At 50.3% G+C, this 16166-nt stretch overlaps 1 protein-coding gene across 3 annotated transcripts in view; it reads right to left on the minus strand.

Moving 5' to 3' along the window:
- MSI2 (musashi RNA binding protein 2) overlaps positions 1–16166 on the minus strand; it is a 392697-nt gene that overhangs the window by 142730 nt on the left and 233801 nt on the right. The gene's annotated exons all lie outside the window — the stretch shown is intronic.

Below are 16166 nucleotides of genomic sequence, written 5' to 3' on the forward strand. Positions count from 1 at the left end.
CTTATGAAACCAGATTTGGCTTTGAATTCCACTCCTTTTACTTAGGATCCTTTATTTGCTCCACAAAAGACACATCTTTAGTGCAGGTGCTGTCCTAAACCAATCAGCCGTTCACTTGCAGACTGCACCTGGTTTGGCCAGGCGAGTGGCCTGGTCTCCTCATTCACTTTGTGCCCAATGTTGGCAGTAAAAATACAATCCAACCACATGGTTGTGGGTGGACAGTACTGTTAGCCAGAGGGCTCCGTGCTTGGAGCAATTTCAGCGTGCGTGTGTGCGTGTGTGCGTGTGCGCGCGGTGCAAAGGACCAAGCACTGTTCACTGGAGCTCAAAGGCTCAGAAATGAGCTTGGGGGCCTGAGCTAAGCCAGCTGAGAAAAAGAACCCTCGGCTATTCATTCCTCACGCCTCCCAGATGACAGTCTCCAATGGAAGGGAAGACACTGGGCAAAGCAATAAAACCAGGTTTAAAAGGGTGCCTCCAGACAAATCAAGTCTATTTTTCTAGATGCTATCAAATATAACAGGGGGAAAAGCAAAGTCAAGGTAAGAATGGAAGAAGGCGTAGGCAAGCCAGACACAAACCTCCAAGGGACTGGCCTAGCTTAAAAGTCCCTTCTGGAGTCAGGGCCCCTTGTGTTGCTAAGCAACCGAGCCTGAGCAAACAGGCTCCTGGGGCCTTCCCCTTCTGGTCCCCATTTCTGTAGTCAGTTACTGGGAGGGAAATGGCCTTGCACGGTGAGTGTTCCTCCAGCAAGGAGCTGTCCTCTCTCCCCCAGGAACCAGGCTTAGGGGAGTAGGGGATGCTAGTTTGGAGAGGGGGTGCCTTCACCAGACCCCTCCCCGGCCAGGCAGGATTGATGAGTCCCCAAGGCACCTGCTGAGGCCGAACACACCATAGCCAGCTGCCTCCTGTGCACCCCTCAAGCGAAACCACCAGAAGATCAACTGGTTTGTTTCTACAAAGAGCCGTCACATTTGAGCATATGGCATCGCAGACTCTGACCCGGGGCCTCGAAGAGGATTCCACTGCCTGGGGTGCGGTGGGTGGTGGGTGAAGCCGGCTGGGTATCGTGCAGGTAAACATGACATCCGTTTCACACCCACTGCCATATTTTCTAAGATGTTTGCCAAGTCCTTATTTTGAGCTGAAAATGCCTAACAGTAAGAAAAACAGCCCCCCTTCTGTGTTGGCCATGTTTGGGTCCAGAAACTCAGATCCCCTTAGGAAATAAATATTTTGAATTAAGAAACAGTATTTTCAACGCCGCTCCTTTCCATAGTGCGTAATTGGGTCCCTCTTTTTCCTTCCTACTTTTGGATGTTTTCTGATGCTGCCGTCCTAATATTCGCTCCACCCTGATGAGTGAGGAGGGGGCTCTGTGTATGTTTTTTGGGGCAACCATTGTCGTAAAGAATAGAGCTCTTTCCTCTATGGTCCAGCGTACAATGGGCCTCACACAGACCTGCTGAATAGATACAGCGTCGGAGTGCAAGAAAAATTCTATTAACACTTTACAAAATAGAACGTCTAAGAAGTAGCTAGAGAGGAAAGAGAAAGGGGAAAAAAATCAATCTGGATAAGTCCCGGTGCTTGGGGGAAGAAAACTTTTCCCGATTGCAAAATACTTATTAATTCAGAGACGCCATCAACGCGATGGAAATCTGGCAGAACAGCATGAGCTGAAACTGGAAGAATCCGAAGATACAAAGACTGAATGGAATGAAAAACACGGCCTCACATACGGGGCTGGTTCTCACGGTTCTGTGTGAACCAAACAGAAGAGGCTTGTGTGAGCCTCCATCGCAGGGAGGTGAAGGATACGGGCAAGGTAGCTGGTATTCAGCCCCGGAGAGAGCAAACTGCTAACTCTGTCCGTCACACACACACACACACACACACACACACACACACACACACACACGCACGTAGACTAGTTGGCTGTGCCAAGTTCAGCCTGCAGGCCGGGCCTCGTTCACGGAGCTAAAAAGAACACAAAAGAGTTAGGGGGCTGGACACAGGCATTTCTCTGACTTCGGGGAGAAAACACCGCTAACCCTGGTGAAATGCTGCTTCAAAGGCACTGGTATTTATTTTGTGTTGACAATGCCCTCACCAGCCATACAGATTTCTTTGGACCAGAGGTGGGGGCCCACAGGCCTAGTGGTCCTGGGGAGGTCCCCAGAGCGAGGGGGCAAGAAGGAGAGGACGTGTCTGAACCTGAGCACACTTTGTCCCACGTCTTGGCACCTGCCCGGTCTGTCTGCGGAGAAGGAGCCTGTTCTAACCTTGAGATCTGCCTTCTAATAAAGTTAGGTATAAAAGTCAGGTGTAAAGGCAGGTATAAAACGCAGCCCTGGCATCCTCAGTGGTGTACCCTTGCAAACGACAAAGCAGGGCAAGGGACTTTAAATGAGCTGGTTGGGGGTGCCCCCGTTGGTGGCCAACACCAGGAGGTCCTGAACCTGTAATCCTGACTATTGCAAGGCTCAGACTACATCATGACCTCCTCAGAGGTGCCCCATGCACGTCGCGCGTCTGAGAGTCAGTAGTGGGAGCCACACTGTTAGTTTCCATGGCCCACGGGGGTTAGGAAGGGTGTCTCAAACCTCCTCCCTGTCAGAATCACTCGGAGCACTTGTTAAAACACAGATCCCCTGGGCCTCAGCCCCAGGGTGTCTGATTCAGGAAGCAGCGTCTGCATTTCTAACAAGCTCCTGGGCGATGCTGATGCAGCTGCTGGCCTATGGACCTTACTTTCCATGTGCTGCTCTAAGGGGGCAGAAACAAGAACAAAAGTTAAAGACACTGGACAGAGCTGCTTCTCCCTCTTTACATCCATTCAGTGCTCAATACGTGAACCACATGTCTCTTGCAGAGGCAACCGAGACACGTCAGGGTGATTAACAGTCCTCCCCCGCTTTGTTCCCTGTCTCTGACACTTATACTCCAAGATCCTGAAAATGACAACAGCAGAACCCGTGACAGAAAAGATGACAAGAAGAAGTACTTCTTAGTGGCAACCAAGCTGTCCCTGCACCCAATGAAGGAAAAATTCAGATTCTAAAAAAAAAAAAAATTCAGATTCTACTAGGATGACAGAAACTTCCCTTCCAACAAACACCAGCTAATGGCTGCATCATTCAGTCAGCTCAGTTGTGATTAGAAAATCTAATCAATTAACTTTACTTTTATGTGACATGTATTTATTAACTACATACTATTTGCAAAGCATCAGCCTAAGTTCCAAATAAGAGGCAAATTATATAGGTCCATAGTATATGGATTGCATTGATGACCCCATACCCTTTACCCTGTAATTTTGCAGTTCCTCTCAAAAAAGGCAGTCTATCTCCCCACCTTTGTATCTGGACTTGACTTGTTATGGTCAATAAAAAAGGTGGAGAGAATGGTATGCCTGTTTTGGGCCCAGCCTCACGAGGGTCTGTGTGTTTCGGCTTGTTCTCTCTTGCACCTCTGCCGTCACCATGAGAAGGGCATGGCCAGGCTGGCCTGCTGGAGGATGAGAAACACGTGGAGCAGGGCCAAGTCCCCTCAGTTGCCCCAACTGAGGCCAGCCTACATGGGCGAACAGCTGGTCAACCCCAAAACATGCAAGTGAACCCAGTCAAGATCAGCATAACTGCTCCCAGTGGACTTTCGACTGCAGATTCATGAAATAAACAGCTATCATCTGCCACTGAGGATTTGTGGTTGTTTGTTACATGGCATTCTTGTGGAAACAGGTGACTCATACATGGTTCCTGCTCTCAAAAAAAAAAAAAAAGCTTTTAGTCTATAAGCAGATACACAGTCTCAAATAATACTAGACAGTGAAAAAAGGCAAGAAAATGGGTGGAAGGAGGTAAAAGGCAGAATGTCAGCTGAGTATTAAACTATCGGTTCCACCTTCCAAGTGGAATACAGGTACTAGGATGTGAAGGGACCGTCTGTAAATCTCACCTCAGCAGCGAGGTTGGAGACCGAGATGCTGGAAGTGCCAAGAGAAATTGGCAACATGTTCCTCCCTAAATGAGCACCAGGAAAATCTGCAATCCTTAGCACTCAAGTCAGTGGGTGATGCCTCTCTAATCCTAATTCATTTAATGAATGAGCGAACCCTCTTTATAATGAGTCTGAAGATTTACTGTGAGCCAGACATTCTTGCTGGGTGATTGTAGAAGTAGGCAGAAGATGTTGACCATATCCAGAGGTGAGACTTTAGCCATCTCAGCTCACGTACTGGCTGAAGGGGAAAACTTTCAAGTCACAGAGCAAAGAATCTGCTCGAAAGAGAGGTCAGAAATTCTCATTGTCAGGTTGGTTGGCCAAAGTTTGGGACCCTAGAGTGTGCCCTCTGACCACTGCCGCTTCTGCCAGAGGTTTTGGCTCCCCAAGTACAGAGCAGGTGGGTGAAGTGGATTTGGAGATGGCAGAAAACTTGTTCCCAGGACATGGTAAAAGGGAAAAGAGTTGCTGGTAATAACTCAGGAGGTGCTGGGACGCAGCTGAGCATGGCAGACAGTGTGGTACAAAGCACGGGCAGGAGCCAGGTTCCAATCCCAGCTCCATGAGGGGAAGTCACCTCCTTTCTTGGTCCTTAGTTTCTCATCTGTGAACGGAGGGAACTGTATGGGATGGTCACCTAGGATCCATCGGTAGAGATTCTGCCTAGGAGGCTGAAATGGACCACAGAACCTGCTGGGACCCCATCCAGGAGCATCAAATTCACCACTGGTCCTTTGCAAATTCTCTGTGACTGAGGATGTTTCAGAGCTTTGCTGTGGCTGGCCAACACACCCTCAGAAATGTCCTACCCCTCTTGGGTTACAAATACCTCCCCCCCCCCACAGGTATCAAGAACAAAGCAGGAAATGGCACTTCAAGTGATCCTTAAATTATCTGGTCAGACACAAGGAGGGAGAGGAAAAGGAAAAGAAGAAAAGCAGCTCTCCAAACTCCCCCAGAACAAATGCCTTTCAATTTCACTTCCTGCTCCCACTCAAATACTTCAAGCGTTAGTTTAAATAAAGGCCCTAAATGCGATACCGTGACACTACAGCGCGCGGGGTTTAACAGGCCTGCTGACGCTCTATAAACTCAAGGCACTAAAGTCGTAAGAGTGGAGTGAGTCTCGTATACGAGGCAGGACTGCCCAGAACAGAGAAGCCTGGGATCCCCGCTGGAGACGGAGGCTGCCTTATTCCGGGGATTGTTTCTGCACATAGGACGGCACTGCTCTCTGCTCCTCCTCCAACCAGCCTGCACAAAACCAAAATCCACTCCTGCCCTGGAGCTTGGTAAGGGCGTCTAGCTTATTGAAATGAAACTTCTCAGCATGCTTCAGCCTTGCAAAGGGTAAGGACAGTCTATCTTTAATCACTGCCCAAAAGGAAGAATGGAGGAGAAAAGGGAGCAGGCAGGAAAATCCCATTAGCTCACGTTGAAATCTACATCAGTAGTTTTCAACCTTGACTGCGCACCAGAATCACCTGAGGAACCTAAAAAAAAAAAATCCCTGCTGCCGAGGCCACACCCACACGCTGACCAGTGAAATCAGCACTCAGGAGCGGGTGGGGATGGCAGAGGAGTGTTTAAATCTCCCCCAGGGATTCCAGGGTGCAGCCAAGGCTGAGAACCACTGATCTAAATGGCTCAATCCAGCTGAGCTGAGCCTTAATCGCAGTTTATGTGTGTGGAGATGGGCCCTAAATAAAAGGGGCTTTACCTGGATCTTCAGCTGCCCGAAGACTGGCTGTTTGTCCCCTGCCAGATCCGCAGACCCTTTGCCACAGGTGGCTTTTGGGGGCCTCTCCTCACCTTGTCTTGGTCTTAGGAAAAGAGAGCCAAAGTTCTGTTCTGGAAGGAGCTGAGAAGGGCCAAAAACTGAACACAGAACTTTAAGAAACCTAAAGAAATCACTGGGTTTTTTTTCACGACCATCAATACTTTCACATGTATTACTGCTTTGGTCCTCAGAACAACCCCAGAAGACAGGGATTATTACAAATTCTCTGAGCCTCAGTTTCCTCCCTCGTGGTTCTGGAGATGGCGGGGACTGGGCCCCCAGGACTCAGCGGCTGGTCTTCTGAGTCCAAATCTCAGCCGGCCAGCCCTGCCTGCCTGCCTGCCGGGGCTCAGATTCTGGTACGCCTGGCGGCAGGCACCTGAGCCGCTCAGCGCCCCATCTCTGTGCACTGACTCCTGGACGGCTGCAGCAACAGAGGCGCTGTCTGAGTGGCTTTGCAGCTGCTGCTACTAGGCACTTCTTCCTTCATTCCAAGGCTCAAAAATTTCTAGTTTGCATGCACCTGAAAGCTTGTCTACTTTAACTCACGTTCACGCCTTAGTTAAGTAACAAGACAGTCTGCTTAGTTTCTCTTTTTTGGTTGTAAAATAGACATAAAATTTGCCAGTCTTACCACTTTTTGATAAACAATTCAGTGGCATTAAGTACATTTCCTAAACTCTTCATAGAAGGCTCCTAAGTCTAACTACGGCCAGAATGTCAACCGCCGTTTGGCAAGACTCTTCTTTACTGGCCCTATATTTTTTTACTCTTTTTTAATTCTTGTGGGGTCATTCCATTTTCCCATTTAACTTAAACAAAACAAAACAGAAACGCAAACCCTGGTGTTCATCAGGTAGCAGTTGTGAATTTATAAAATAGATACTTGCCAAAGGGTGTGGGATCTCCAAACGATGCTATTCTGGAGAATCAGATATTTTACTTACATAAAGGCAGGCAAAACCTCCTACTCAGGGATTCTGATTCCACACGTAAATATCAGACTCTAGGCTATGAAATGTCTGTTCCCCCTGAAATAATGATTACTGTAATAGCTACCATTTACTGGAGCTTAATAGGCAATTTGCAAAGCTCATTTAATTATCACAATAGCTCTGAGGTAGATATTATCACACCCATTATATAGGTAAGGAAATTGTGGCTCACTGTGATTAAGTGACTTGCCTAGGATCACACATGCAGCAAATGATGGAGCTGGGATTTAAAACCAGATGCATCCCTGCACCTTTCTACTGGTCTCCCTTAACCGTGTTCTATTTTTTGAGTCCCTAGGCCTCAGCGCAGCTCTGTTGTCTCCTGAGTGAACTGACAAACACTGCCTTAAAACTCTCCCCAAAAGGTAAGAGAGGTGATGAGGTAGCCAAGGAGATAGCCGTACATCACCTCCAGCAGGCTCAGGAGAGGAGGGGATGGTCAGAGAGGGAAACAAAGAGAAAAGGAGGCTGAGGGGTCTCTTCCTTCTAGATGGGCAAACTCAAAAAGCCTAGAGCTCACTTGTCCGCTCTTTGGTCACTGAGCAAGCTGGTGGTAGGGCTGGAACTGGCAGAGGGGTCCCAGAACTCAGTCCAGGGCTCAGACCACCAGAGTCCGTGCTGCACACGAGCGCTAAGAATGCTGAGTGAGCACGGCCCCTGGAGTTGTTAGGAAGCCTTCAGGTGGTGGGTGGTGAGTCCTGACGCACAAGACACTCTCATCATAACATTTATTGCAAGTCACTGCCCCAGCCCTGGCAATCCCCGCATGCGTGCACCCACACACATGCCTGTGCACACGTACACACACACCCCACGCAGTTAAGTGGGGGAACTGCACCCAACACTGTGCGACTTCCCACTGCCAATGGGTCACATCCAGGGACAGCCACTAATGAAACCAGCACGTCCTTGGGGGAGCAGTCCCGGGGGCACCATCTCAAAACCAAGCAAGGGAAGCAAGAGTCCGCCTGTACAGCCTCGGGTGGAGTTGGGGGCCCTGGCTGTGCGGGCAAAGCCCAGGCCCAGCGTTACCCCAGAGGGCGGGGCAGGAGGCTCTCTCTGGGGACACCCCAGCCGGGAGGAGGCAGAAACCTGCGAAGGAAGGGAGGCGGTGGGAAGGGGAGACAGAGGCCGGGCACAAGCTGCTGGAAGAGAAGCAGTTGGTTCCGACAGGCTTGACAGCTGTCACGTGGAAATGGCATCTGGCCGAACGGCCTCTCGTACAAGAGGCGCCTTTGCGTGGCGGCTGCTGTGCTCTGGAAATCCCCGGCCCGCGTGCAACACCGGTTGTGAGCGCGTGCGTGCGTGCAGGCATGCAAGTGTGTGCCGTGGGTGGGCGAGGGGCAGGCAGGCTTCCGAATGTGCCTCTCCCCAACCCCCCCAGCCTCTCCCCATCAGGCCCCCCCTACCGTGAAAAAGGCCCAAACCTGCCAGCTCCGGAGGAGACAGGCAAATCATTAGTGGAGCACTGATGTGCCGTAACACTCTCTTGCATTCCCATTACACAAATACTAAACTGCTAATTGCCAAAATAGATCTCCAAGACTCTGACCGAACAGGGGAAGGGTTTATAATTACCAAGTGTGAAAATGCACTGCCTGTAAATAACCACCTCATCTGTCCTCATATGGGCTGATGTTGATGGGCATGAAATAAACATCAGGACCAAATGGAAAAATCATCCACATCTCCTGTGGCCAATGCGATCTCGAACGGTGACAAGCATAGCTGAAGCCATACGCTCGCTCGGGGAGGGACCGGGGAGGGACGGGGGAGAACGGAGTTTTGCAGGCTTGGAGAGTCTAGGTTCCCAGCCTGATTTCAGTCCCTCGGGCTATTTGCATTTTCTTGCAGCCTGGAGGATAGGGAGGGTAAACGGTGTGGCTTGATGATGCGATGGAGGGCTTGCCTGCACCTTGGAAAGGCCAGAGCCGTGGACCCTCTGGGACAGGCCTTCAGGCACGTTCTATCCTGCCGCCTTTAACAGACGGGCTGATGAGAATGGAGAAGGAGGCAGAGGGAGAGTTTTGCCAAGGTGACACCTTTATTCATTAACCCATACTCATCAAGGCTCTCCTGTCTGGCCGACACAAAGAGTTGGCTGCAGAGCACGGATGAAGAGAATTTGGGTTTAAAATGACCTCTGGCCTTTCTGACACCCCCACGCCATGGTGCCTGCCTACCACTCCGTCACTGGGATGGGAGGTAGACGGGTCTATCGGATTCCAAAGTCCCCCTCTCTCCTGGATTGCACCTGAGGAGGGGGAGGTGATCTGCCAGAGGTCACAGGAACGGTCCGCCTTCGCTCTCCGCCAGCCTGCGATTCTGAGGGGGACAGCGGGGCTTGTAATGAACGCCTGAAGCCGAAGATGGAGGCTCCATTTATCTCGGAATCAATCCTCAGGAATTAGAGGTGACCCAGAGGTCACCTCTCCCCTTCCCACCTGGTACAGGAATCCCTTCTCCAAGGCTCCTTTGAACCCTTTCTGGAGCTTCAAAGACTCAGAGCATCTCTGCCCCATCCCTCAGTTGAATTCAGGAGCAGCAGCACTTAGATGCCTGAAATAACAGCTTCCTCTGATCTGAAGCCCAGTTTTGGCACACAGCAGAACCCTGCAAAGTGCACGGCATCAGGCATCTGAATCAGGGCACCAAGCACCACCCACCCCAAAACTTCTCAGTGGGGCTCAACGGCACCTCAGGAAGCTCCGCTCCTTCCCCCTTTTGGCCACATGAGAGGCCATCTCCTGGGCGCCCTGGTCCCTAAAGTCACCCCCTGAAGTCCCGGGTCAAACGCTCCAGCAAATAAATATCAGCCTAAGGAAGGCAGGTCTAAACGACAGACGATGTTTTAAAGGAATTCTACATTGTTACTTTTAAATTCCCAAAGTGTCTTCAACTAGTGGCTAATAGAAATAGAATGCTGCCGAGAACAAAGTTCACTTGCGGCAACAGAGGCTAAAGGTCTCGGTCACTCAGCAAAGTTACTTCTTCAGATAGGATCATGAATATCTGAGCTGGAAAGGACCACAAAGATACGCGTCCAGGCCAGTCGTTTTGCACAGGAGCAAACTGGCTCTGAGCAATGCCGGGCAAACTGAGCCCTGGGGTCAAAGGAGCCTGCTGGGCGTCAGAAGTCCTGGGTTCAAATCCCTATCCACCACGTCTACCTCCACACCATCAGGGGCAGGGCTTCTGGTGGCTGAGTCTCCTTGTGTGTAAAAGGGGTGATGATCATTGGGAAGCTTCACCCCAGCCTTGGGAAGCAGAAAGTAATGACATAACACACAGGAAAGCACTCGGGTCGGTGGTAAGCGACTGCCCCTTGCTATCCCCGGTACTTGGCACACACAGTTTCTTGACGAGGATCTGAGGGCTGGATAACGGAGGAACAGACTTCACGTCCATGACCGCCAAATTCCAATTTAGTGAACTCAGTGTGGATGAGAGAGGGTCACCCTCATAAGGGTACCTTGCTGTGCTGTCATGAGTCGGATGCAAATAAAGCATCTTTTAGAAAGCAAGGGGAATGGCAGAGCCAACCGTGGCACATCCTACAGTAGAATATTCCTCGAATAAAAAGAAACAAACCACTGATGCTCAACGTGGAGGGATCTCGAGGGAATGACGCTGACTTCTCAATCTCAAAGGCCGTGTGATTCCATTTCCGTAACGTTCTCAAAATGACAAAATTACAGTGATGGAGCAGAGATGAGTCATTGCCGGGGATCAAGGGCGGGGAAGGAACGAACCATCACATGAGGAATTTCTTTGTGGTGACAGAACACTTCTGCGTCTCGATGGTGATCATGGTCACTCGAATCTACCCGTGATAAAATTTCAAAGAACAGTGTGTGTGTGCGTGCGCGTGCGGACATACACACACACACACACACAAAACCGATGATGTACCAGGCACCCATTTCCTGGTTTTAACAGTGTGCTATGGTTATGGGAGATATTATCATCGTGGGAAGCTTGGTGAAGGGTACACAGAGTTCTTTGTACTATTTTTACCACTTTTTGTGAGTCCTACACTATTAAAAAATAAACATTTAAAATAATAATTTTTAAAAACCACAAGGGGGCTCATTATATCAAGAAACTCAGTGGCAGATCAGTTTATAACGCAAATAAGTATGCCCTAATTTCTCTTGACTTGCATAGCGTGGGCACAAATAAGGTACACCTATAGTAGAGAGCTAGCCCCTACCTGTGTCCCCAGTTTGGCCCTGGCCTTTACTACTCTGAAATAGTATTGTGTCACGTGAGTATCTGTTTTGGTAGTCCCCACTGCCCCTGTCTCACCATCTACCCTGGTCCTCAGGAAGCTTCGTAGACAGCTCTGCAAATCCACAGCACCTGCTAAAGTAACTAATACAAAAATGACTGCAGGGCTTCCCTGGTGGCGCAGTGGTTGAGAGTCCCAGTCTGCCTGCCGATGCAGGGGACACGGGTTCGTGCCCCGGTCCGGAAGATCCCACATGCCGCGGAGTGGCTGGGCCCGTGAGCCATGGCCGCTGAGTCTGCACGTACGGAGCCTGTGCTCTGCAACGGGAGAGGCCACAACAGTGAGAGGCCCGCGTACCACAAAAAAAAAAAAAAAAAAAAAAAAAGACTGCACACAGTAAGTGCTTGCTGATTGAGTTTCAGAAAGATTTTTGCAGGATAAAGAAAAAACAATTCAGATAGAGAAGAGCCTCATATCCAGTGGTTTCCATTTTTCCTTTTTGCAGCTATCAAGGCCCTCTCTTTCATTTAGGTTTTGGAAACAGATCTTATATCTTTTGAGATATTTCATACACCAAATTGTACTTATTACTACTTATGAGATTCGGAAATGTATGTATCAACACTTGTCATAATTGTCAATTGGGGCTTTTGGCAGCATGGGGTGACCAGGGGCAGAGAGAGTTGGGTATTCTCCAAAAGCAAGCACACTTGACATTTTAGTTGGTCCTCATACCATCAGGGGTGGGGTAACCATAAGGCCTGACAGGTTTTTTGATGTAACGAAGTCAACCTGAAGACCCACACTCCTTCTCTTGACCCCGAGGTTGGACCCCTCTGGCCTGCTCAGAGGTCTGGCCTGATCTCTGAGTCAAGATCTGACCATGACTCAGATCTTTGCAAAGGAGTATTGACAGAATAACCAACCTCCCACTTAATCCCCAAGCCACACAACTCCCTAAAGGGGAAAATAGAAAGCAGAGGGAAAAAGCCTCATCTACCCTTAAAAAAAAAAAAGTACCAATTCAAGCCGCTTCAAGACCCAACAAGCATATTTTTCTTTCATTTATTTCTACATCAACGCTCTGAAGGATAAAGATCTTTCTCATTTCAAGAGCTGTCAATTTGCTTTAGTGCCATGTTTTTCATCTGTTTGAGGTAAAGAGGAATTACAAAGCAGGCAAATGAAATAATGCGCCGCCATCTAACATATTTTGGCAATTCAATTTGGGACCAGGGTAAAAGGAAATTAAAGACGGACGACAGGCCACACGGCACACCTGTGCTGTACCCCAAGGCCCACCCCTGCCCGCCCTCCATTCGCGAACTCTATGATTTGATGAAGCCTTCAGCTCTTTGCTGAAAACTGTACTATGTGCTGTACCCTAATTCTTCAAATCATTTATACATGTTGCACAACTCATACAATATTTTGCTTTCTGAAGCAGAAAAACCTCTTAGCTGCTGGTAAACTGTCAGGTGCTGTTATCTTAAATAGCCCTGTGAAATAGCACAGAAGCCGGCAGTGTGTTCCTGTATTTGCTACCCTTCCCCACGTAAAGTAACAGACAAATGCTTGCCACATGCCAAACTGTGCGGAGTCCTCACCCCATCAAGCCTAAGGGTTCCATTACCACGGAATTTAATAAGTAAAAGGCAGCCTTCATCTCCTCCTCTCACGGCCTCCTCTGCCAATGACGATGCCCCATGAAGACTGTTGGCTAATTCATTTACATTTCTTTTTGCTTTTAATTAAATTGCTCCTCAACTGCTCAGATCTGTAATTTCTCCCTCTTTAGCTCCAGGGCTGGGGATTTCTGAGAGAATGACAGAAATTTCCAGGGCCAAGATGCCTCAGAAGACTTCAGGTGCTATGTGGTACTCAGGAACCTGCCCTTGACCATCACAGGTGGACTACAAGGAACTGGCCACAGGCTATCAGAGCCCAGGGGGGTCAGGCTCCTTTGAGATACTAGAGTTAAGGGATCCCCACCACCACCAATTTGAAATCAAATGGTAACTGTGAGAAGGGACCCGTGGTCCTGTCTTTTGCCAAATCCCATCAGCCTGTGGACACCATTGGAATCTAGCTAGGTTTATAAAAGGCCTCATGGTTCTTCTGCCAGTGATGCATGTGTCTACAAGCAGTGTTTAGTGGGGCACCTGGACCTGGCTCCCAGCTCGGCAGTGATGACTAGCAGGAAAGACCAGTAACTCTGGAGGCAAATTCCCTGGTCTCCGATTCTGGCTCTACCGCTCACTAGCTGTGTGACCTTGGGCAGGTGACTCAACTTTGCTGTGCCTCTGTTACTTCGCCTCTAAGTTGGTACCCATCTCACAGTGCTGTTACGAACGTTAAGAGAAGTTAACTCATGTGCAGCATTCTGGCACACAAGGAGAACTAAATGGCTGTCATCCATTATTATCACTGCCTCAGTGAGCTGGTCAGGAGAAACGTCTAATATTGTTCATGGTACCTGAGGCCTTTCCTATTTCAACTGATGTTGATGCCAAGTGAAATTAAAACTAGAGGACAGGTTGGCTTTACCTGACCAAGCAGGACCAAGGAGGAAACAACCTCCCTGGGCTGGCCACTTCCTCAAACATCTGTCCAGCTCTCCCTGCCACACGCGGGGTGGCTATGCCCTGCCATGAGGGTTCAGAAGCATGGAAAACTAGCCAAGACAGAGAAACAGGCAGGCGTGTGCTAGCACGAGATGGCTCCTGCTACCTGCTGCCAAGCCTTAACCAAGCAATGCTCTTCTGCGTCTAAGTTCTGTGGAAAAGAAATGAACTCACTGAGGTCACTCACCCTCTGGACCCGAGTCTGAAGCCCAAGGCTAGTCACGATCCCTGTATGCCATCCTGTACCTGAAGAGGTGCTTTAGCCATATGCCAACAGGTTACAAGCCTTTCAGAGGCCTAGGCTTCCATCCTAGGCCAGTTATGGCCCTAGCAAGTGGGCAGTCCCTCACTTAGAAAGAGATGAGTTTGTCAGAAGGCAAACTACTACCTTTAGAATTCATTCATTCATTTTTCATATTCATTCAATCAACACATATTTACTAAGTGTACCATAAAAGGCACAATGATTTTAAAATGAGGAAGACTTGACTCCTGGGGGTCCAGGGGGCAGAGACAATCACTGCAGGATATATGAGGAGAGCTCTAAGAGAGACGCAGCCCCCTGCAGGGCACGTACAGACATCTGTAGTCTTTAATCATTCATTTCTGCCTTCCAGGGCTCTGAAAACTCAGAGTGAAAACTCACTCACTTGGCCAGAGGAGACAGACAGTTTGTCATGGAAACGACAGGACTGCATTCCAGGCAAAGAGGCCCCATGGGCCTGGCACTAGAGCAGCAGGTCTGGGGAGACATCTAAGCCAAGAGAGCAGGGCAGGGAAATCGGTGAGAGCCTGGGCCACGTGAGCCACGGAGGGGCCGGGCCTCCATCTGGGCTTTCCTGAAAGGAACCGGAGGGCAGAGTAACATCAGAGGGCCCACCCTCAGTCTTGGTTGAAACCAACCTCCCCCAACGGACTGGGAGGAGATCCCAGAGTGCTGGCTAGGGCTGAGGGGTCAGGGGCTTAAACCTCCGCCGCTCACGGTTCCAGGGTGGGTCAGAGGCATAGCTGGGGGTTAGCGGACTGCATCAGCCCCAGGAAACGGCATCGCCACGACCGTGAGAGCGAGGCAGAAAGGAACCTCCCTCCTCGAGGCACACCAGATCCAAGGAGCATCCCTCGTGGAGTAACGACATCATTCTGAGCCGACAGGCCTGGAGCCCCATATCAGGGCACGCAGGAAAGAGAGAACCATTCCAGCTCAACGAGCCTTGCCCCAGTTTCTGTGTGGGCAGCGGCGGGGAAAGGGGGAAGGGGTGTCAACTCAATGTATTTGAGGGCTTCCCTGGTGGCGCAGTGGTTGAGAGTCCGCCTGCCGATGCAGGGGACACGGGTTCGTGCCCCGGTCCGGGAAGATCCCACATGCCGTGGAGCGGCTGGGCCCGTGAGCCATGGCTGCTGAGCCTGCGCGTCCGGAGCCTGTGCTCCGCAACGGGAGAGGCCACAACAGTGAGAGGCCCGCGTACCGCAAAAAAAAATTAAAAAAATATATATATATTTGAGTGAGGGGGTTACTGCTCTGCCTTGGGTTATATTCACTTCCTGTTCTGAGCTTGTTAACTCCCATTCCTTGCTCCACGGATCAGCACCCCATTGTCTGCATGACTGGGTGTGCTCCCACTGAGGGGTAGGTTCCCTGAGAGCAGGGCCTGCGTCTTCTCCACCTTCCAGATCGTCCTGTTGGCCGGATGAGTGGCGGGCACACGTCCACCGCACCTGCGGGTGAGGGAGGTGTTGAGAGGCAGAAGCGGGGCGAGAGGGGACCCAGGGGCTTTAAATTGCCTCTGCTCCTAACCCCAGTTCATGTGCTGAGGGCTAAAGCCAGAGAAAAAGGCAACGTGCCATAAACCTTTTTGTTTGTTTGTTTGTTTGTTTTGCAGTACGTGGGCCTCTCACTGTTGCGGCCTCTCCCGCTGCAGAGCACAGACTCCGGACGCACAGGCATAGCGGTCATGGCTCACGGGCCCAGCCGCTCTGCGGCATGTGAGATCTTCCCGGACCGGGGCACGAACCCGCGTCCCCCTCATCGGCAGGCGGACTCCCAACCACTGCACCACCAGGGAGGTCCCATAAACCTATATTTTTAAAGTTATTTGCAGATGCGTGTACTTGCCCCAGCCAGCTCGAGCAGCTTCAGAGCTTGTGTGACTTTTAAAGCTAAGAATCCGGTGAGAAGCTCAGTGGTACTGAGGACCCCACACCAGTGGAGCCAGGGCTTATGAGCATCTTGCTAATCAGGGTAGGAAAAAACGGGAGGGCTGTGTGGGGATGGAGCCACCATTCCCAACATCCTCCCCCAGGCCTCCTCATCAGAAAGGCCCCCGGAGCTGGGGCATCCTCCCCACCCGGGACCAGCTCCCAAAGAGGCCTACAGAAAACCCTACCACCCGAGAGGCCGCAGGTTCCACTGAATGAGACAGAGGAAGAAGAAGAGAGAGAAGCCACCAGGGACAGAGCAGCAGTACGACAGCCCAACTGAATCATCAATGGACAACCCAGAAGGAGAAGGACAGATACCACACGCGATC

Source organism: Mesoplodon mirus, assembly GCF_964341445.2.
Source record: "Mesoplodon mirus genome assembly, chromosome: 18".
NCBI classification, from domain to species: domain Eukaryota; kingdom Metazoa; phylum Chordata; class Mammalia; order Artiodactyla; family Ziphiidae; genus Mesoplodon; species Mesoplodon mirus.